Below are 24,877 nucleotides of genomic sequence, written 5' to 3' on the forward strand. Positions count from 1 at the left end.
GATTGTTACGTGGGTTATGATAGAAAGGGGAGGGAAGTGAAGTTTGCATGAAAGAGAGAATAAACAGGGATAAAGAATCATTTTAGAGGTTAGTTAGTTAGTTATGGTAAACTGGTGAGGTAAGTAAGACATGGAGGAGACGCCGGTTAGGAGAACATGGTGGTAGAGAGAAGTGGACCAAGAACAGAGAGATGAGAGACCTGAGATTATCGGAAAGCAGGGAGGTGTGTGTGGCCTAGAGGATGGTAATTCATCATCTGCCCCTCCAATACTGACGGCCAGAATCGACCATGACCTTCTCCCACCCTCCCGCCTCCCCACCACCCACCTCCTTCACCACCCACCTCCTTCACCACCCACCTCCTTCACCACCCACCTCCCTCACCACCCACCTCCTTCACCACCCACCTCCCTCACCACCCACCTCCTTCACCACCTCCTCCTTACCCCACCTCCCTTCACCACCCACCTCCTTCTACCTCCTTCACCACCCCCCTCCTTTACCACCCACCTCCCTCACCACCCCTCATCACACCACCTCCTTCACCCACCCCTCCCCTCCCCACCCTCTTCCCCACCCCACCTCCTTACACCCCACCTCATACCACCCACCTCATACACCCCCCTCCTTCTACCCCTCTTCCCTACCCCTACCCTCTACCCCCTCCCCCACCCCTCCCCACCCCACCCCCCTCACCCCCTCCCTCACCCACCCCTCGCCCCCTCCCACCTCCTCCCCACCCCACCTCCTCACCCCTCCCTTCACCACCCCCTCCCCTCCACCCTCCTCCACACCCCCTCCTTCACCACCCCACCTCCTCACCACCTCTTCCCACCACGGCCTCCTTCCCCACCCTCCTCACCACCTCATTCACCACCTCCTCACCACCCACCTCCCTCTGCCTCACCTCCTCCCCCACCCACCCACCTCCTCACCCACCCCTCCCCTCACCACCCACCTGTCCCCACCCCACCTCCTTCACCCACCCCACCTTCTACCCCTCCTTCACCACCCCACCTCCTCTGCCCCCTCCTCCCCACCACCCACCTCCCTTCACCACCCCTCACCACCACCCACCTCCTTCTACCCTCATACCCACCACACTGTCCCCACCCCCTCCCCTCACCACCCCCTCCCTCACCCACCCCACCTCCCTCTACCCCCCCCTCCTTCCCACCCACCCCACCTCCCCTCTACCCCACCTCCTTCACCACCCTCCTTCACCACCACCTCCTTCACCCACCCACCTCATTACCCCACCTCCCTCACCACCCCACCTCCTTCCCCACCCTCCTTCACCACCACCTCCTTCCCTACCCTCCTTCACCACCCACCTCCTTCCCCACCTCCCTCACCACCCACCTCCTTCCACCCACCTCCTTCACCCACCCACCTCCTTCACCACCCACCTCCTTCACCACCCACCTCCTTCACCACCCACCTCCTTCACCACCCACCTCCCTCACCACCCACCTCCCTCACCACCCACCACCCCAACCCACCTATCCAGCACCCCCACTCGCGGATCTAACGTTTTTGCTGTCTTTTAAAGATTGAGGTGAAACTTGCATGGAGGTGCGTACATTGTCTAGACCTGGGGGATAGTCGTGTACCAATACTGTATATATATGTGTGCGTGTGTGTGTCCCCGTTTGTTTGTTTATCTCTGTGTTTCTGTGTTTGATAATAATTATTGATGATGATGATGATGACGAGGATGCTGGAGAGAAGCACCAAGTATTTCAATTAATAATATAACTATCACATTAACTACACAAGATCTTACAAACACAAACAACTAGCGGTACGTGCAATACAATCCTATCCCATACTATGAAGTTAAAGCAAAACAAAAACAAAACATAAATATCTGTTCATAATATTCAGTAATTTATTCCCTTTCCCACTAATCTACTCCAGGTAAAACAGTTATTCAAACAGTGATTTCCAAGTTGAATCCATCGAGTAACAACTACACTTGAATACCTATATCATACCTATATCAATTTGTCAAGGGATCACCTCTTCCGTTTCAATAGTCGCTTCTATAGACATAACCAGTGTGGCGTAATATTGCTTCCCTGATGCAACTGAACCCCGAGCCCGTCTGATCTGGTGGTGGTCCATTGGGCGCTGATTTGAGTATATATTGAGGAGGTATATCTGATGCCAGCACTAGTAGTATAACCATACCTTCAATTGGTTCACAATATATCTATAATATACGTGAGGGATATATATATATATTTACCTATATCATCTCCATCGGTGGATGTTATAAGACCCCAGACACCTAAGTTTGACTCATAAATCCCATGATGTGCGGGTAGCTTTACTTATAACGTATATTGTCAAGGGTATAACATCATATGTACAGTGATGACTCAGACGAACAGACATACTATACTAAATGCTTTGTGCTGTCGTATTATATTATTCATAAAATAATTATAGGCCTACCAACATGCCATATCGTGTCACTGTTTTAAATCCTCTTTTATACCAGTGTTTGTGTGTTATACCTGAGTGTTGAGGTGTGTGTGTGTGTGTGTGGCCCCGCCGTGTCTCGTCACCAAACTACTGAACGAGTGGATGTCCCATCGTCTGGCCTGTGTTCAACCTTGGCTTCGTCTTCCCTCCAACCATCTTAGGGTGGGGGGTAAAGAAACTATGGATTGTTACTGTACCTCTTCCCCGTCCCTCACAATGATGAAAAGATCCCGAGAAAAGAACAAAACAAAAGAAAAACGCGTCACGGTTGATAGAGTCAATACACTTTAATTACCTAAGTTACTGTACTCACCCAAATCTATTGTTGTTGTTTGCCTTATAAAAATAGAATGATCTCAGGGATAATAACACACCATTAACAAACAAAACAAAATATAGTTAAATAAACAAAATAAATGAATCATTCCCAAAATTCCGTTTTTGTTGCCTCTACAATGTCCAGATAGTTACGCTTAAGTAAGGCCGGTTGAAAATGCTTATGTTTACACTAGATGATTACTATTCCTATTTTTCTAAGTTATAGTTGTTACAAGGACAATGGTTCTCCTGTGTGTGGTGCTGTGAGGTAAGAGGTGGGGGTCGGGGTGAGGTGGTGTGTTGAGGGGATTCTGGGTGTCGGGTGTGATGAACAGAGCTGGCAGGTATATTATGAAAAGGTGTCGACATTTGCATATAAACTTTGTGGGGTTTTTGTTTTGTAAAGATAGTTATGAATATGTAAAATAAGGATGGTCGACAAAGAAGAGAACTTTATGGGTGTTTAAAATAAAATTATAATATTTTCAGAGAGTACAATTGTTCTGTGAAGTTTTATAGACCCGGAGGACTGAGCCATACCGAAAGTGTGCTGGAATTAAATTGGTGTTTTTTCTAAGGGAACTAGAAGGTGTTTGTTTATGTAAATTTCTATAATGAGATGCCGAAGTTAGTCTCTGTCTAAAGTTTGAAAGAAAAGATGTGTAAATTCTGAGAGGGGTTACATCTTGGCAGCTCCTAGGAGTAGCGAAAAGTACTGAAAAACAGGGGGGGGGGGGTGAAGGACACTCTGAGTGGGACCTTGGTTAATTCAGCGTTACACATCTCCTCGGGTAGTGGTGGAGTGCTGGTGTCTGTGATGTAGGGATCTGTGTAGGACAACAGACAAACACTACAAACACAGAGATGGGGAGGGAAATATTACCTGACTCAAGAGTTTGTTGGCGTTATAAACGGATCCAACACACTTCTATACTCCGGTATTGTTGTGAAATAAAACCTGGGGAGAAACTTTACCATGTAATATCTTGCAAACATAAACCAGGAAGATGATTAAAGAATATTATCGTCATATATTTTTAACCACCAGACTCATAATCCTTTAACAATAAATCCGCTTTGACAGTCAGAAGATAAATGTTTTAGGTTATCTACCGAGACACCGAGAACGTCTAAGAATATATCTCAGACGATTTATTATATATTAAACCTGTCACGGGGGCCAGTCTTCTATCACGGGGCCAGTTGGACACACCGCTTCACTGTCTTGTGGTGTAACTCAACAAAGCGGGTCACACAAGCATCGACAACTATGGCGTCTCGAGAGCCACTTTGGTCTCCCGAGCATCATACACTCATTAACTGAAGAGTCTACCTCGCCTAATTAGACCTGGAGATTTTCCTCACCCCTAGCAATGAGGAAAAGTGAAGTTGTAACCCACAGCCGCCCTTTGTCTACCGCTCACCAGTAGTATTCGTAGTAGTAATAGTCGTGTAGTAGTAATAGTCGTATACTAGTAATAGCAGTAGTAATAGTAATAGTAAAGGCGAGTTCAAGACTTACAAACTGACGTCAACCTTATACATCTATTAACTCTTTCAGTAACTACAGTTTACAATCAACCCTGACTTGCCCCATGGCCCCGTTAACAAGGGTACATGAGACAATTTTTAAAAGATGGGATCGACTGAGAGAGAAACACAGACATCTAACATCAGTCTGTTAATGATAAACTTCAACAAGTTTTAATTGGACACGACTCTTTCTCTCTCTCTCTCTCTCTCTCTCTCTCTCACACTCTCTCTCTCTCTCTCTCTCTCTCTCTCTCTCTCTCTACTCCTGTGGCTCGGTTGGCTTGTTCAGACCCTCTTAGCTCGCCTCAACCAACCTCTCACACCCTCGTCTGTCTTCCTGGGCTAAATTCTTCGCGCTACACAAAACCACCCGAAAGAAATGGGAACTTTTGCTCACTGTTTGATACCACTACGTTTCATTATTTTATCCACCTTTGGTTTTGTTTTTAAGTATATTCTTGAACAGTTTTGATACATTTATCATATACTTTTTTTTAATTAATGTTTATGAACCTCTTGTGTACGGGATCTCCTCTGTGGTGAATAAAATCGACTTGAGTGGCGGTTGGTTAGGTTAGGTCAAGTCTGATTGGGTTAAGTTAGGTTAGGTTAGTCAAAGTTGAACCACTTCAATACTGTTGTTGTTATTCACTGTGTATCTGTATTATTTATATTTCAATTTACTAGAGTTTATCATTAGGAGGCGTGACCCATTAGATAATTATATAAGCTTCTGCAAATATCAACAGTATCATCAGCTGAGGCTTTAGATAATATGTTGTGTACACGAGACAACTCTTACACTCAAACAAGAAATAGAAACTGTTAATTAATCAAAGAGCAAAACATTTATAACCCATTAAAAGCTAATTGATGCCATGTTACACAACAACACAAAGAGCATAACATTTATAACCCATTAAAAGCTAATTGATTCCATGTTACACAACGACAATAACTTATATTACATTTTAGTGATGTTTGGTTGTTATCTTTCATCATAGTCTACACGTGGATCACATTAAAAAAAAAAAAAAATTTATATTTTCGACAAAAGCATCGTATTTAGAATGGTATATCGTTAATCCCTTAGTATATTTCAACCTTCTCTATACGGGATACATAGATACAATTATTACAAGTTAGTTGATCTTGGAAGTAGTATAATACGAATACAATATGTAAAAAAAAATGATTAAAAGTTGAATACATATGGAGGTAAATGAGTAATATGTATAAGAAAAGAAAGATGACGCTGTTAAATAATATGGTGTTGTATTATATATTTAGGCTACTGTAATCTATAAACACTGTAATCCTGCCTTCCAAAAAAAAAAAAAACAGAAGAGGATTTATCGGATCTTGGCACAGAGAAAGAGAGCGAGGGAGGGGAGTTTGTTCCTTTGATGACATTATACAGTGATCATAGCCTACATATAACCACTAACTAGGCTCTTGTACGTGACGGCGATTTGAATGGGGGAATTTACTTACCTCGTTCCTTGGTGGTAGAGAGAGCTTCACCGGCATTGAAGAGTTGGGGTGCGTGACGTTTATAAAGAACATAGAAGGTTTAGGATTTCTATATGACGTTAGCTTTGATATATATATGTGTGTGTGTTTAGTGACGTGTGTGTTTAGTAACGTGTGTGTTTAGTGACGTGTGTGTTTAGTGACGTGTGTGTTTATGTAACAGTGTGTGTTTAGTGACGTGTGTGTTTAGTGACGTTTATTGTTTAGTGACGCGTGTGTGTTTAGTGACGTGTGTGTTTAGTGACGTGTGTGTTTAGTGACGTGTGTGTTTAGTGAGTGACGTGTGTGTTTAGTGACGTGTGTTTAGTAACGTGTGTGTTTAGTGACGTGTGTGTTTAGTGACGTGTGTGTTTAGTGACGTGTGTGTTTAGTGACGTTTGTGTGTTTAATATCAACAATTGAACGAGAGTTTTGTCCTTAATATTAAATGTAAATTAGAATGATTTTTTGATGGAGCCAAAATTGAAATTATGATTTTTTTGGTGAAGTCAAGCGTGAACACAAACCTTGATGAATACGGTAGGTAGGTAGGGAGGTGTGGGTGTGGGGGGTAGGGGAGGGAGGTGGGGGTAGGGGAGGGGGGTGTGTGGGGTAGGTAGGGAGGGAGGTGGTGTGGGGGTAGGTAGGGGAGGGGAGGTGTGGTGGGGTAGGGAGGGGTGGTGTGGGGTAGGTGGGGTAGGTAGGTAGGTAGGGAGGGAGGTGGGTGGGGGTAGGTAGGGAGGGAGGTGGTGTGGGGGTAGGTAGGGAGGGAGGAAGGGAGGTGAGGGGCTGAGGTATGCAAGTAGGGAGGTAAGGAAGGAAGGAAGGAAGGAGAAATTACGAGTGAGGTGATATTTTAAAGTACAGTAAAGACAACCACAAGAAATTCTCATCGTTTATACAAAAAAAAAAATTCTAACTCACAAAAAGTTGTCCCCATCCACCACACTCAGACGCCATTATAACCACTAGAACGCCACACTCAGGAACGAGAAGCCCTTAATTCTATTTTCATCAGACGCTCATTTGAATATAATTTTAGTATTACTTTTTTTTCCCCGACATAAGAACCAAACTTTGGCGGGCTAGTTATAATATTGTGACGTGTATATGCAGGGTGAGTGACGATGGCGGCCCACACGTCAGCTTGAGGGAGAGTGATTAAATTATGGAGACGAGGAGAGTTAGTTGGGCGGCCCTGTCTCTTGTCACCCTGTACACACACGCCCTTAATCCTCCCTCTGTCGCCCTTAATTCTGTCCTCTGTCACCCTGTACTAGACCTTTGACCCTGCCTCTGTCACCCTCTACTTGACCTTTGACCCTGCCACCAACACAGGTACAGAAGAGAGAACAGACCAACTACATTAATTAATAATCGAATGTCAAGAGTTAGTGACAATTACTCCTTCAACACATAAACTGTTGATAGACGTGAACCAAATAAAAACAATTTCATCGTGACGCCAGATTATCGCCAGCAACATCTCTGCACTCTGTGGACTCTAGGCGTGTAATTAGCGAAGTTCTATCTCATTAGGAAGACTAGTTAGCTTGGTCGAGTATAAATTAGCTTCCATAGTCCCAGAGTGTTATTGTGTTGGCAGGTGTAGTGTGAAGAAAGGTGTAGTGTGAAGGAAGGTGTAGTGAGGACTCTTTTTTTTAACCAATATATTCATGTCATATTTCTATTCTCGATGCCTTGTGTCCTTGTAGTGATGGGATGGAAATGTTGTTATTTTAAACACTGAAATATTCCATTATCCCCCCTCCCCCCCCTCTCTCCCCCCCTCCCTACACTGAGGGGGGGGGGGGAAGGGAATTCAGTTTACTGGGTTATGTAACAGAAATGATGTATCGTTATATTATTATCAGTTATTAATATGGTATGGTAACTATGATTTCAATATGACTTAGGTGAATGGAGGCGTAAACATAATGTGATATCAAATGATTGTAATTATCGCTGTATCTATCCGGTTAATGTTATAAATTGGTTTAGAGGTAAATTAGGAGAGTTTTAATATCAGATTTTAATATGTGTCACGTACTGTAATTTTATTATTTTAGATATTCGGTTAATTTCATCAGTACCACATTTAACATCATCTCTACCACTGGTCATCACCAACACGGGACAACACCAACACTACTATAGTTATCACCAGCACTACAGACCTATATCACTACAAGTTAACACCATTACCACCACAGGTCATCACCAACACCACCACCACAGGTCATCACCAACACCACCACAGGTCATCACCAACACCACCAAAGGTCATCACCAACACAGGTCATCACCAACACCACCAACACAGGTCATCACCAACACCACCACAGGTCATCACCAACACCACCACCACAGGTCATCACCAACACCACCACAGGTCATCACCAACACCGCTACAGGGGCAGGTAACCCTAGTGTAGGGGCAGGCAGCAGTATATAGCTGGGTTATGGAATTTTAATTACAATCTATGTAGGAGCCTGAATGTGGGGAGGCGGCCATTGTTAGTACCAGCTGTTACCTGGAAGCCTTTGATGTTGACAGATACACAAGAAAGACATAATTGTGCTATATTTCTTACCGCATGAATTTCTACTTTTTATTTTTTATTTTCTCTTCGTGTGTGTGTATGTGTGTGTGTGTGTGTGTGTGTGTGTGTGTGTGTGTGTGTGTGTGTGTGTGTGTGTATGTGTAAAGTCGTAAAGCTTATCTATATAGTCTTAATATTCTTGAAAGATTAACTTGATATTTAGTTGGTGTCTTTAATATCACTCAAACACACACACACACACACACACACACATATATATAAACCTACCAAAAAAAAATATAAATAATTGTCAACCTACAGAAAAAGGAGACAGACAGACAGACAGACAGACAGACAGACAGACAGATAGACAGACAGACAGACAGACAAAGCAGCCAACTCAGTACAAGTCCACCCAGCGCTTACCATCAATACCACCCCACCGTCCTAGTTAGTTTTCCCGAATATAAGCAGCTTAGCACTGATTGGACAAAGCCTTGGAATTAAACAGCCAATCAGAGCGTAGTTGCTTTCGTGCTGGTTGTTATAGCACTCAAGGGATTGTTATCGTACTCAAGGGATTGTTATCGCACTCAAGGGATTGTTATCGTACTCAAGGGATTGTTATCGCACTCAGGGGATTGTTATCGTACTCAAGGGATTGTTATCGTACACAAGGGATTGTTATCGCACTCAAGGGATTGTTATCGTACTCAAGGGATTGTTATCGCACTCAGGGGATTGTTATCGTACTCAAGGGATTGTTATCGTACTCAAGCGGTTGCCATAATATCCTGACCACTGGGGTTTGTTATACACACCCATTGTGGCCTCTACTCTGCCATCCGTAGCTCACAGGATGAGTATGGGTGCACAATAACACCCCCCTCAGTCACCTCCCTTTGTCACACCATCCACCAGCTGGGTGAAGCAGGTGGTCCATGATGAGACAACACCATCTGACTAAGAGAGGTGATGTTCGATGATATAAAACACCATCTGGCTCCCAGCTGGCTCCTCTACCTCCCAGCTGGCTCCTCTACCTCCCAGCTGGCTCCTCTACCTCCCAGTTGGCTCCTCTACCTCCCAGCTGGCTTCTCTACCTCCCAGCTGGCTCCTCTACCTCCCAGCTGGCTCCTCTACCTCCCAGCTGGCTTCTCTACCTCCCAGCTGGCTCCTCTACCTCCCAGCTGGCTCTACCTCCCAGCTGGCTCCTCTACCTCCCAGCTGGCTCCCAGCTGGCTCTCCCACCTCCCAGCTGGCCTCTACCTCCCAGCTGGCTCCTCTACCTCCCAGCTGGCTCCTCTACCTCCCAGCTGGCTCCTCTACCTCCCAGCTGGCTTCTCTACCTCCCAGCTGGGCTCCTCTACCTCCCAGCTGGCCTCTACCTCCCAGCTGGCTCTCTACCTCCCAGCTGGCTCCTCTACCTCCCAGCTGGCTCCTCTACCTCCCAGCAGGCTCCTCTACCTCCCAGCTGGCTCCTCTACCTCAAGAAAAAATAAAATTATCCCGAGTATTTTAAGAAGGATTGTCATGTGTCACTAATTACTTGACAATATGATAATTACTTTGTATTATGACAGAAATTAGCCATTAATAGTAAACCTGTGACCTGTATTCATCCTTTACATAAAGTCTTATTATTAGAGAACTAATTACTGTATTTTTTTCCTGGCAATAATTAACGATGGAAATATTAAATACCGGAGATTAAATTATAGCCAAGAGTCATTTGTTTATCCGAGGATATCAATGGCAACCAGAAGACTAAAATACTTTTTCAATCTACAAAAAATACTGTACATAATTAAATATTCTTTAACTTTCTCTACAGGAAAATTATCAACTTAATCTGACGAGAAAAAAACAACTTGTACAATTTAATAGTTATTTTTCTGTAGGTTCTGTTAGGTAATGGCTATTGTAGGGGGGTGGGTAGGAGGAGGAGGTGTAGAGGGGGTGTCTGGAGGTGTAGAGGGGGTGTCTGGAGGTGTAGAGGGGGTGTCTAGAGGTGTAGAGGGGCTGTCTGGAGGTGGGAGGGAAGGGGAGAGTATCGACTTCTCTCTCTCTCTCTCTCTCTCTCTCTCTCTCTCTCTCTCTCTCTCTCCCTCCCTCCCTCCTTGTTGTTGAGATGATGGAGTGGATGTTGGCTCAAGATGTGAAGGGTGATAAGGGATGAGAAAGGAAGACAGGGAGAGATGGAGGGAGAGAAGGAAGAGAGAAAGAGAGAGACAGGGGAAGAAAGGAAAAGAGAGAAAATGGAAATAAACCATTACATAATATATAAAGGGCAACTGAAAAAGAGAAACACTACAACCGATATATAAAGAACAAGATAAAATGGATAAAAAAACCACGAAAAGATAATAACACGTCCAAGATACGATAAATGAAAAGAAATGAAACAAATAAGAATTGACATAGATAAAAAAAAATACATAGAAATAAAAAAAAAATACTAGAGGAAAAATTAAGTTCTTGAATGTTTATGAGAGAGTGTGAAGAACGGGTCCTGGGGTAGGTAAGAGGTCACTGAAAACACGAGACTCAAGAGACATGGTTACCTAAGATGACTACCATTAGACGTTGGTCATCAGTATCGTGTGTGTGTGTGTGTGTGTGTGTGTGTGTGTGTGTGTGTGTGTGTTGAAGGTCTACCCCATCCAATACATAGTAGTAGATGGATAGCACTACAAAAGTTTCGATTCCAGTGGACACAATCTTTCGCCTATTGCTGCCCTCATCCCTGCTTTTTTTTTTCTCTGCCTTCCTACTACACCTTCCTTCCTTCCTATCCCTCCCTGCCATCCTTCCCTGCCCTCTCCCCACCCTTCCCACCCTCTCCACCCACTTCACGCCGTCCGCCCAGACACCAATATTTCGTTGACTGAAAAAAAATTGTGTTGTCGATGGCGGTGTTATGTGAGGGCTGACTATTACTACACACTCACTACTACACACTCACTACTACACACTCACTACTACACACTCACTACTACAGTACTACACACTCACTGCTACACACTCACTACTACACACTCACTACTACACACTCACTACTACACACTCACCCAATTTATATTTCATTATAATATTTGACTCCCTCACTCTCTCCACCCCCCCAGATTATTGTGACAGTGTAACAGGTATTGTAGAGTGTGATATGCACGTCTTCGTGTGTGTGTGTGTGTGTGTGTGTGTGTGTGTGGGCGTTTACATGTAATAATAATAATAATAATAATAATAATAATAATAATAATAATAATAATAATAATAATAATAATAATTAACGGCTTATTGAGAGAGTATGACAACCTGAAGGCTGAAAATATACTGTTACATAATTGGGGAATGGGTCTCTTGATTTATAAATGATCTACAAGTAACATAAGTGATACAAATATGATATATAATAACTAGGTGGGGAAAAACTCAAACTACAGGGCATTTCAACATAGTGACTTCAAAAAGTAAGATTGACTGGGAGTGAATACACTGGTTGATTGCAAGTCTTGTGTGTGTGTGTGTGTGTGTGTGTGTGTAGCAAGATCAACAAATAAGAATAATGAATATATTTTCATAAGCTTTAACACATTAACATCTATACAACAAAAACAACTCAACTTTACACCACACCTTAGAGTACACCACACCTTAGAGTACACCACACCTTAGAGTACACCACACCTTAGAGTACACCACACCTTAGAGTACGTATGTTAGAGCCATTGAGTGATGATGGTGTTGGTAAGAGCTCCTTGAGTGTACTTTTCATCAACATCACCAGTCAAGAGAGAAATTTTTAATAATCCTTTGGTGAGTGAGAACAAAAAATCTCCTTTCTCGGGTGACTTTAACAACCAGTTGATGTACTTGTTGAGGAAATAATCACACCGGAGACTAAAACAAAGATGTAAAGATAATGTATTGGTAGAGCTTCTGTTACTAGCTGTATCTCACACACTCTGACTGTCGCCACCTAGAGTCTGTTCAGTAAGATGAGGTTGACCGCCATACTTGATTGATACTCCTTCTCCTATTGCTCTCTCTCTCTCTCTCTCCTCTTCCGCCTTCATTTCTTTTTCTTCCTCCTCTTGCCAATCGACCGCCTATCCCCTCTTCTATATTATCACAGCAATTCTTTCTATTTTGTTTCTTTATTTAGTTTCTTCCATACACGTTTTCCATCTTTTCTCTTCCATCCTCTCTCTCTCTTCGTCTGAAAGTGACAACCAAGATAATGGGAAGAAATACGATCCATCTGAAACACTAGACACTAATTTAATCATTAATTACATCAGGTGATAATATATTCAACACGTTGTAAACTATAAACGTGTTGGTTTGGAAACTTATACACAGGTGTCAGGTGAAAATAGTTAGGTGACGATGAGAGAGAGAGAGAGAGAGAGAGAGAGAGAGAGAGAGAGAGAGAGAGAGAGAGACCATCATTAATTACTAAGCAATGTCTCCTCTTCCCTCTTACCCTTTCCTTCCCTCCATCCCTCTTTACCCCTCTCCGCCTCTCCTTCCGTCCTTCCCTCTTTGCCCCCCTCCGCCTCTCCTTCCCTCCTTCCCTCCATCCCTCCCTCCCATCAGCCATATTTTCTTCTCCAGCATATTCCTCCTTTTTTTATCAATGCTTTAGATAAATTCATATCCTTCACTCAAACTCTAACAAATCTATTTCGCGATAAAAAAAAGCAAAAAAAAAAACTAAAATGAAAGAAAACGGTGGAACAAAACAAGAGAATAATACAAACAGAAAAATCAAAATAAAAAAATAAACTGCCAATATCAAGTGGAAAAACGAATCCGAGGTAAGATTGAAATTCCTCGTAATGTAAAGAGCAAGTGAATGTCCCGAGCCAGAGTGATTTAGTGTCCCCGGGGGCTACCAAGACCTTATTAAGACCGCCGTACCCTCCCTAGTGATCACTCTTAATAAAGGGGGGAACTGACTTGACTGTTACGTGTTTTTTCTTCTTAAGGACAGAGAGACAGACAGACAGACAGAGAGAGAGACACAGACAGACAGACAGACAGACAGACACATAGAGAGAGAGAGAGAGAGGGAGAGAGAGACGTATACATAACTAAAATACTGAAAGAATATTAAAAAAAATGAGCCAACGATATCACATTATTTTTAGCTTCCAATACATCAAATTCGTGTATTGGTGCAGTTTTCACCTAAGAACTGTATAAAGTAATTTCACCCTAAAGGTACACCAGTATCTTGAACAGGTGCAATTGCCTCTACCTTCCTCCATCTCTCATCGGCTGTTGCAAATTTAGTCACTTTTTCCACAACTTGTTCCATTTATCAACATTCTCATAATTCCTGCTTCGATTTCAGGTATTTTTTTTTTTTTTGCCACCTATGATCTTTTTCTTCCCTCTTATTAGTCTTTACATCTTGCTTCTTGATCCTGAGATTTACGCTATTTATGTAAACCCTCTGTGGTCCTCCCTCAGTATGGCAAAATCATTTAGTCATCGATACATCTGATATATCTCTTTACATCTTTCATCCTGTTTACACCAGACATCTTTCATCAACTATCCTCTCGTTCTATCTCCCCTCATCACCGCTCTCATTGACTCAGGCATCATGATCTATACATCAACCGGGAGATAAATTAAGTCCGTATCTCCCTTCCAATCACGCTGCTTCAGTCTTCATCTACGGCTCCAATTACAGCCTCAAAGGACATGGTAACTTTTATGAGCAAGACAGAGAGAGAGACACAGACAGACAGACACATAGAGAGAGAGAGAGAGAGGGAGAGAGAGACGTATACATAACTAAAATACTGAAAGAATATTAAAAAAAAAATGAGCCAACGATATCACATTATTTTTAGCTTCCAATACATCAAATTCGTGTATTGGTGCAGTTTTCACCTAAGAACTGTATAAAGTAATTTCACCCTAAAGGTACACCAGTATCTTGAACAGATGCAATTGACTCTCCCTTCCTCCATCTCTCATCGGCTGTTGCAAATTTAGTCACTTTTTCCACAACTTGTTCCATTTATCAAGATTCTCATAATTCCTGCTTCGATTTCAGGTATTGTTTTTTTTTGCCACCTATGATCTTTTTCTTCCCTCTTATTAGTCTTTACATCTTGCTTCTTGATCCTGAGATTTACGCTATTTATGTAAACCCTCTGTGGTCCTCCCTCAGTATGGCAAAATCATTTAGTCATCGATACATCTGATATATCTCTTTACATCTTTCATCCTGTTTACACCAGACATCTTTCATCCTGTTTACACCAGACATCTTTCATCAACTATCCTCTCGTTCTATCTCCCCTCATCACCGCTCTCATTGACTCAGGCATCATGATCTATACATCAACCGGGAGATAAATTAAGTCCGTATCTCCCTTCCAATCACGCTGCTTCAGTCTTCATCTACGGCTCCAATTACAGCCTCAAAGGACATGGTAACTTTTTTGAGCAATCCTTTCCCTCCCTCAGATCTATCTCTATTTGTGTTCAAGGTCTCCATTATCTATTTCAATTTGGTTTATTCCGTCTCCTATCATCTATAAGTCCAAGAAATTACACGAGTTCTTTTAAACATATCCATCCACATCTTAATTCCCGTAACGTTTTTCAATCTCATCTTGAATATTATGATGATTGGTGCTGATAAAAATACGTAAAGTAACTATAGTTTTGTCCTTCAGAGATTATTAATGTTCAAAACTTTTTAGGAATTTAGTAATAAAAGTATAAACGACCTTATCTTTAGTCTAGATGTCACCACTGAGCCATAGACAAGTAAACTAAAGTCTGCTGTGTGTTTACAAATCTTGGAGTAATTATCAATGTCGACCTGAATTTCTCTTGGCCAGTCTCATAACCTCTTATTACAGCGACGATTTTGGTAGCTCATGATAACAGGAAATATATTCTTATCAGTTAAAAATACCTTACGTACTTATCAACCACAAACATTTTGAATTTTTAGGGGAGCATCTCAAGAGTGTTTACTAGACCTCTTGTTTTTTGTAGAAGGTCTGAGAGCGCAAGTTAATGTATTGTACCTCCGACTCACACACACCTACGCACACCTATCAGCGTACCGAGTGAACTATCGCTTATTGTGTAGGTGGAACTCGTCGATAAACTCTAACTCGGGTCTCCTTCTTCTGTCTGCCACAAAGCCATAAGCTGATTACCAGGATCAATCTATAAAGTTAATATCAATGGATGGAATGGAAATTGTTAAGAATGTTGACCTTAGAGTTGGATCAAATGTTTCACTTAGTCAATAACTCTATAGAAAATTGTTTATGGGGATATTATTGAGAACATAAAGACACACAGTGAAGAAGATTAGATTGGCTGCGTAAGGGCCTGTTAGTGTGTGTGGGCAGCCTTGAAGTAAGTATTATATATATTTCAAGATAATATAATTGAGATATGATCATTAGTTGTGATTAAACTGCCTTAATGATTAAAGCTCTTAACAATGTCGAAGGATTTAATTTATACTAAAACAAATAATGTCGTTTTGTACTGTGTGTCTCCAGGAACCAGAGCCCATTAAAACAAGGAACAGGAAGTGTACTGTAGGATAGGCAACAGGTTATACAAGGTGTTCCCCCACAGTGTACCTTCAAGGGCGACCCTGACAACTTACAGCCAGCGCCTGTAGCCCCCTCCCTACCCCAGATCAGAGGGCCCCCGCCCCCAGTATTTTCTTTTCCCAAGCTTAGTTTTATCTTTCTCTGTTCGTAACATATTTCCATAAATACAATAAGATAAAGAATCTTTGTCTTTGAAAACTGTTCTCTTACAAATTTAAAGAAAATCAACAATCACGGGCACCCTCACGATGGTCAGCGTTTAACACCTTCCATCCCCTCCCCTATACCTTGTCTGGCCTGTCCTGCCGCCCAAGGCCCTTGGGTGGAGAAGATTAACCCCCTTTGGCCAAGGGGGTTAATCTTGTCCATCCCGTTCCCTCCCTGGCCCCCTAGTCGACCCCTGACATATTGTACCCTATATAACCCCCGGCATCTTCCTATTTGCGGTTGATAATGAATACCTGCGGGCCCCTCCGAGAGCTCTTGGCGTAGGGCCCCCTTAACCAGGCCCTGCCTACATGTAGTCACAACAGCTCTCAGTGGCACTCCTCTTCATAACACGTACTTTAGGATACATAACCCGGATATTCACCTGACTCCGTGATATACACAAGACACATTCACCTTAGGGTAACAGGAGAGAGAGAGAGAGAGAGAGAGAGAGAGAGAGAGAGAGAGAGAGAGAGAGAGCTTATATCAAACAGTAAAGTAATTTTATTTAATGTGGGGGAGACTCAATGATTCACTGGAGTCGGGCCATCCATTCCAGATCCCATAGGCATGAATGCCTTTTAAGGACACTGTGGATACAACACATTGTATACTAATAAGCCTTGAGTATGCAAGGAGACAGCACGGCCGACACTACACTCTACCTCTGAGTAGTGGTGAGGATAAGTTGAATGTGGGTGCGCCAAGTCCGTAGAATTGCTAGTGATAGATTTTGTAATCAGTGTGAGTGAGTGTTGTCTCGCAGCTCATGTTTATCCTGAGCTGTACTGTACCACTTCCGCTGCCACTTCATCTCTTCCATTTACTGATATGTTGTATTTTCCCTGAGAATATTCTACTCTCGGTAATGGCTGTGATGGAGTGAAATAAAGAATAATTTCCTTTATGCGATCTGAAAAAAAAAAATGTGATCGAGGTGATAAACTTTTTAGATAATGAATTCATTTTTTTCTTCTTATTTGTTATTATTTAATTTTTATTATGGTATTTGAGTCATTTTAATTGTTGGTTGCTCCTTGCATGACCAGGCATTATTATTGTGCATTGTTACAGTAATTAATGTATCATGTTGACGTGTTTCACAATGGCTGGTGTTGTGTTCTCACTCAACACCATCACATCACTGTTCTTCCCACACAACACCACCACATACACTGTTCTTCTCACTCAACACCATCACATACACTGTTCTTCCCACTCAACACCATCACATACACTGTTCTTCCCACTCAACACCATCACATACACTGTTCTTCCCACTCAACACCATCACATCACTGTTCTTCCCACTCAACACCATCACATCACTGTTCTTCCCACTCAACACCATCACATACACTGTTCTTCCCACACAACACCATCACATACACTGTTCTTCCCACACAACACCATCACATCACTGTTCTTCCCACACAACACCATCACATACAATGTTCCTCCCACTCAACACCATCACATACACTGTTCCTCCCACTCAACACCATCACATACACTGTTCTTCTCTGAATAACTTAGCTTCTTCCTCCTCCTGAGGGTCGCTGGTTCACGCTCGGGGCACTCCAGGGTCACCTACCATTACAGTTGGAGATGTGAAGGCGGTCGAGTGCAGTACATTGGTAACTGCCTATTTTCATAATGTAAGCTTAGTATTCAGTGGGTCCGAAACGTCATCAGAAGTTCAGGTTAGGTTAGGTTAGGTTAGGTTAGGTTAAGTTAGGTTAAGTTAGGTTAGGTTAGATTAGCTTAGGTTAGGTTAGGTTCTAGCGAATGTGATCTGGTGTGGTGTCGTCAGCCATTAGGAGTGTGAGGATCGTCTTCAATAATTGTCACGTGGGGAGGTAAGGTGTCAATAAGCGTCGCTCCTCACTCAAGATCAACACCTGCCAATACCTGTTAGTGGTCCCCATAACTCCTTCCTACTATAGTGACATCCTTCTTGGTGGTGGTAGGACATCATCCATCCTACCAAGCACGGAGACAATATGCATCTAATATGACGTAGATTATGGTAGTTAGTGTGTGTGTGTTGTGGCATCATCAGGGAGTCGATCATGATAGAAGAGGAGGGACAATAATGCTTCTACAACTACCCTGGTTAGGTTGGGTAACTTGCCTCTATTACCCTGAAGGGATTGTCTGTTGGTAAGAGGCTTTGTGAGGTGATGTGGAGACTTAATGTGGCTCATCCCTACCACCACCCTCTATGTTGGTGGAGGACGACCTACCACCACCCTCTATGTTGGTGGAGGACGACCTACCACCACCCTCTATGTTGGTGGAGGACGACCTACCACCACCCTCTATGTTGGTGGAGGACGACCTACCACCACCCTCTATGTTGGTGGAGGACGACCTACCACCATCCTCTATGTTGGTGGGCACGACCACCACCCTCTATGTTGGTGGAGACGACCTACCACCACCCTCTATGTTGGTGGAGGACGACCTACCACCACCCTCTATGTTGGTGGAGGACGACCTACCACCACCATCCTCTATGTTGGTGGAGCACGACCTACCACCACCCTCTATGTTGGTGGAGGACGACCTACCACCACCCTCTATGTTGGTGGAGGACGACCTACCACCACCCTCTATGTTGGTGGAGGACGACCTACTTTCAGTAACAGTTGGCTTGTAATTCTGTTTCTTCTATAGCAAACGTTTCAGGTAATAGTAATACTCGTCTGTTGAGAACTAAAAACCACAAACTAAACTAAACTATTTAATTGACTTGTATAGATTCTTTGCATAAAAATTTCTATAAAACGAAGAAAATATATAAGATAGTGATGTACATAATTGCTTGTACTGTAATTTCCCTCCTGACCCCTCCTGCTGTTTACACCTGGTTGGCCTTGTATACCGTCACCGATGCTATAACAGAAAACGGGAAATATTTCAGGGGTAACATCGTTATCGGAGTACATCAGTGTCAGATGAAGTACAATAATAATCAAAGCTCAAGGTTCATAAGACATCTGGCCCTGGTAGCGTGTATCCAAGAGTGTTAAAACAGAGCTCCTTAAAATATTGCTCTAGATAATTAATTACGAAAAAACCCAGCTCCCAGCGACTGGAAATTAGGATATCTGAGTCTTATAGTAAAAAAAAAAGGTGATTTACAGGCCAGTGAGTTTGACCAGAGTAAGTGATGCCGTGATCGACCCTCTACAGCCCAACAACCTCCTGATGCAATGTCAAACGCGGGTTTATGTTCTGACGCTCTTGCTTCACTCAGTTACTGGAGGTGTGGTCACAGATCCTGGAACGTGGTGGCAATATTGATAGTGCACAGGTGTGGTTTATAGGTGTGACGTGGCCAGTACTGATGATGATGTAACAGGTGTGGTTTACAGGTGTGACGTGGCCAGTACTGATGATGATGTAACAGGTGTGGTTTACAGGTGTGACGTGGCCAGTACTGATGATGATATAACAGGTGTGGTTTACAGGTGTGACGTGACCAGTACTGATGATGATATAACAGGTGTGGTTTACAGGTGTGGCGTGGCTCATTATGGTGTTCTTGGTGCTTCTATTATAACCAGTGATCCCAATACTCTTTCCTCTTCAAAAAATTACGAGAACCATAAAACCTAAGTTACCATTCTCTCATAATCAGAGACTCTCAAGATCTAGTTCTAGGATAATTTAGAGAAAACTTTAGATTTTACTACATTCCCGAGGAGTATTAATACACTCTTGAGGCAATACAGGTCGTCCCCATTAACGACCAGCTGAGTGGTTGTCTTGTTCCAGGAGGCAAGTTTTTTTAAGTGTGAAATCTCTCTCACGGGCGTCAGGTTTTGTTGGTGTTGTTCCACAAATAACCTTCTCTTACCTGTCCTTGGAAGAACATGAACATTAACAGGTATAAATTTTTAGATGAATAATTATGTGGATGATAATTACACGAAGAGAATGTAGACAAAAGTGATGATTCTGTAGATACAAAAATAAATAAATAAAGTTAATGAATACAATTTTTTTTTTTAAAGTATTATTCATTTGTTTAAGAAATTGTTTAAACTGTTGAATGAAGTTAGTCTTTTTTACCTCGTTATATAGAACACAGAGATAAAAAGTGATTAGTGAGTTTATTAATATTCGTAAAGTTAGCTCTATGCATGACTGCTGCTCACTCACTTACTCACTTCCTGACGGAGATGATTTTTTTTCCTTTACGCTCGACTGTTAAATCCTGACAGAGTTGAGTACCTTATCATCTCTGACACCATTGCAGGATTAGAAAAAAATATTCGTAGAAAAATTCAATTCTGGACAAATAATAAGTGAAATTCAGGTCTCATATACTTGACGGGTCATTAGGGTCAGAGTGGAAACAGCACATTAAAGTATTGGTTATAGGAGACAACAGGGCCAACAGTAGTCTCTCCCGTGTTGCACTCCCCAACAGAATAATAACCGTTTGACACCCAGTTTACAGATATAATCATAAGGCCGCCGCATATAACCACAATTATACTGATGAAATTCTTTAAAACGAACATTTCCACAGCGCATAGGAATAATTATACTAACGACATTCACTTCATGTGTTAACAATGATCACAGGATACTGACACTGCAATTTCTAAATGCAGAAATTAAATACGTTTACATTTTTGTTGCTAGTTAAGCCGTACAGTGTTTTGAAAATTAATTTTAATATGACCTACATTATTATGAGTGTATTTATTTAATAAAGTCTACAAAAAATATAACGAAAAACTGTGTTGAAACCTGAAAGTCATCAAGCAGAGTGTAGTGTTGCCGGTGATTAAAATTGCATGCAATATTTTACATTTACACTACCGCAGCTTGTTTTAGCGCTTATGTGCAATGAAAGACAAAAGTCGCGTCGTGAAATTTGGTGAAAACTTATGCCGAAGAGCTAAACTTTTGGTGCACTCTGCCTTGTGGTAGGAGGCTCTCATAATGTTTCACGAGTTATATTTAATCTTCGGACAAAACCGCGACACGACTTTTTTCTTTGACTGTACAAGTAATTAACATATGTGTTTAATACGCATCTCACAAGTAAAGTTAATCACTGATAAGAGTCTATCGTGGGACTGGTCAGACATACAACGCCCACCGCTGTGGACGACTGACATCACCACCTCTGGTCTCTCCTGCTGTTGCTATCTCTTGAAAAAAGTTTAGGAAAGTTGAAGTAGTCACATTGTACCACACGAACCTTGTCTTTATATCAAGATCATTAAGAATAAAGCAGCTGAGGACGTTTTTCTTACATATTTTCCTTTCAATATAAAAAAAATCCTCGGTTTTTCGTGAATTGACTTTGAGCAAGACGTCAGAGCCAGGTGAGGGCCAGACGCTTCAGCCTACTTTCATTACTACAGGTTGATGAAAGAATAATATAAATGGTTCATCTTAATAACAATTCAAATTTCCCTCCTGTGAGCTGTAGCGCGGTTAATCATACATCATAAAAAAAAAGTTCAACTAGTCTAGGATCTTTATTTCAAAAGATATAATTGAAATGAATAATAATAATAATATTTGGGATGAAACTGGACTATGGGGGGGGGGGCGGAAGAAATGCGAGACGGGAGAAATATTGAACCATACTGATAGGAAACCCTCGAATTGAATTTCATGAGTGCACATAATACGAAACTATTAATAGAATGAAAGGAGATTAAATTACGAACATAGAGAGGGGGGAAGTAAGGGCCTCAGGTTATTGATAAGGCACACGGTTTTATATGGGATCTTGTTAAGGAGGTATAAAGGGGACTGGTTCTTATATATGGTGTGTATGGCGGCCATGTTGGATATTAAGGCTTATATGACGAGGTAAAACAGTTGAAGAGAGGAAAGTATTAACTAACACACAAAACTAAGCGAAGACGTACTGATTCTAATTAAGGTTCTTAGACTTGAGTTGGTCCAGAATTATAGATGTTAAAAATGAATACACACAGAAAGATAAATTAACAGGATGATAATTTATTCAGTTATTTAAAAAGGAATATTTAGAGGTCAGTCTTTTGATGTTAAAGTAAGATCTTTGGTGTGAGAAATGTCTGTCAGATCAAAGGAGAGTGGACGTGAAAGATCTGCAGGTGTTTTAAATGTAAATGTGTGTGGAGTTAACCTATGAGTAAGAGGAGAGGGATTTTAGATTTTTAGATTGCCCCGGAGGGGCTAGTTTATTGGGCACCCCCTTACATCCTGTGCAAGGTGAAGTGCAGAAGCGTTTACAGCGCCCATCTGGGAAGCATGCTAAGTTCATGCTTGCCTTTATGAATCATGCATTCAGGGCGTAGAAGCCTGAAGGGTCATAGGTTTTGTCAGCAAGTTACATAAAGTGACAGAATGATGAGTGTGTGGAGGGAAAGTTCCCGGTACATTTCATCTGTTTATGGCAAAGTGTGGCAGGTCCCTAATAATGTCAAGTGCCAGGCCTGTGACTAGGAGGAGGGATATCTGGTCAGGGAGGGAAGAGGTGTTGGTAACGGCTGGGGACCTATAGGAGGAGGTCATAGGACAAGTGAGGGTGTAGTGAGAGAGGGTGTGAGAGTCGGGTTGGCCACAAAGTTTACAAACAGTGCGGCCAGGCTCAGGGTTGCCAGTGTACTCCCATAGGTACCTGTACCCTAGGCGCAGTCTCGTGTGCATAATCCGTTGAGATTGAGTCAGAGATTGATACTCTTTGTAGTGGCGGTTGTCGTCACCGGTTACAGCGTCATAGTGCCATAGTGTGACGCTACCCCGTTGTTTCAGGTGTGTCCAATTTTCGTTGAATGCTTCTCGTTGTGTGGCGTGTATGCGAGATTTGAGATGATTCAGGGAGAGGGCGAGAGTGGCTTCAGTATCTTCTTCTTGTGTCGCTTCTTTGGCAAGCCGATCAACAGTGTCACAGGCAGTTATTCCTATATGTGACGGGATCCAAAGAAACTTGACGCGGAGATGCTGCCGTGAATAAAATGTCGGAGATGCTGCCGTGAATAAAATGTCATAGACAACTAGATTTGAAAGACATACGTGATTGAATAATAGGAGGTGTTGAATAATAGGAGGTGTTGAATAATAGGAGGTGTTGAATAATAGGAGGTGTTGATTAATAGGAGGTGTTGAATAATAGGAGGTGTTGAATAATAGGAGGTGTTGAATAATAGGAGGTGTTGATTAATAGGAGGTGTTGAATAATAGGAGGTGTTGAATAATAGGAGGTGTTGAATAGGAGGTGTTGAATAATAGGAGGTGTTGAATAATAGGAGTGTTGAATAATAGGAGGTGTTGATTAATAGGAGGTGTTGAATAATAGGAGGTGTTGTTGAATAATAGGAGGTGTTGAATAATAGGAGGTGTTGAATAATAGGAGGTGTTGAATAATAGGAGGTGTTGAATAATAGGAGGTGTTGATTAATAGGAGGTGTTGAATAATAGGAGGTGTTGATTAATAGGAGGTGTTGAATAATAGGAGGTGTTGATTAATAGGAGGTGTTGAATAATAGGAGGTGTTGAATAATAGGAGGTGTTGATTAATAGGAGGTGTTGATTAATAGGAGGTGTTGAATAATAGGAGGTGTTGATTAATAGGAATTGAATAATAAGAGACCATTTTCTTTTTAACTCCTTCACTACTGGACATCACTTTCAATATTTTATTTAGTTAACTTCAGAAGATTTTATTCAGCACAGAGAGACCCATAGTACCCATCAAGGTGTTAATATTTGATTTCCTTTTTGAGGCAGAGAGAGCAAGACCCATTAATATAATCCCTCCCCCGCTCCAGGCGTTGTTTTCACTCTAGTCCGGCAATGAAGTTCGATCATAAAGTTTCACACTGCTACTCCTCGCGTCACTAGTCAGCCCGAGGCGGTACAAGATTCTGGAGCATCATTGGAAATTGTATTATTATATATGTATATATATATTTTTTTTTTTGAATGCAATTATATATATCCCGATGAACTAACAAGTATCAAACGCAGGTATACAGGGGAAGTGGCTTACAGACTCATAGTGTGGAAATAAATGTTATATTTTTACGGTATAATATAACTGTTAACACACCTTTCACTACCAAAGAACCAACTCGCCAAGGCTGTTCTTACCCTCTATGATGTTCTGTAGTATAACTTTAAGAAATCAGTTCATTTGTCTATTAAAAACACGAAAACAAAGCGTGTAAACCACAACTTACCTGAAGTCTCTGGTAGTATAGGTTCCTCAGCTGATGTTATGACTGTACTTGTTGATGTTGAACTTGTAGATTATTGCTGCTGCTGTCATTGATTGTAATAATGAATCCCGTTTTGTTAATTTTGTGATGTTATATAAGTCATGTACAGTACAACACTTCACTATTTTGTGTGTATTTTAGCTAGAACACATAAACACTAAGACACGCACACACACACACACACACGCACTCGCACACACACTCAAGTCAAAAAATACACGCAGTCGTTCGTTATCCTGAAGAGAATTGAATAAGACGAGGATTAAGGTCACCGCTTCCTTCCTTACGCCAGAAATTTCCTCACAACACCGTCGTCAGTATCAAGCGTCAGTGAAGATCTCCCGAAGTGTGATTGTGGATCGATTGTCATGGTATTAAAACTTATTTGACAGAACATCGGAAAAAACCCCACCTGTTTCT

At 42.0% G+C, this 24,877-nt stretch overlaps 1 protein-coding gene across 1 annotated transcript in view; it reads right to left on the minus strand.

Moving 5' to 3' along the window:
* The window catches only part of LOC121862543, a 119,831-nt gene extending 95,239 nt beyond the window's left edge, over positions 1–24,592 (minus strand). The window contains exon 1 of the mRNA XM_042360844.1: positions 24,419–24,592. The gene's annotated coding sequence lies outside the window, so the exon portion shown is untranslated. The remainder of the gene's footprint in view (positions 1–24,418) is intronic.
* Positions 24,593–24,877: the final 285 nt, after the last annotated feature.

The sequence above is a fragment of the Homarus americanus genome, unplaced genomic scaffold, assembly GCF_018991925.1.
Source record: "Homarus americanus isolate GMGI-L3 unplaced genomic scaffold, GMGI_Hamer_2.0 scaffold31037, whole genome shotgun sequence".
NCBI classification, from domain to species: Eukaryota; Metazoa; Arthropoda; class Malacostraca; order Decapoda; family Nephropidae; genus Homarus; species Homarus americanus.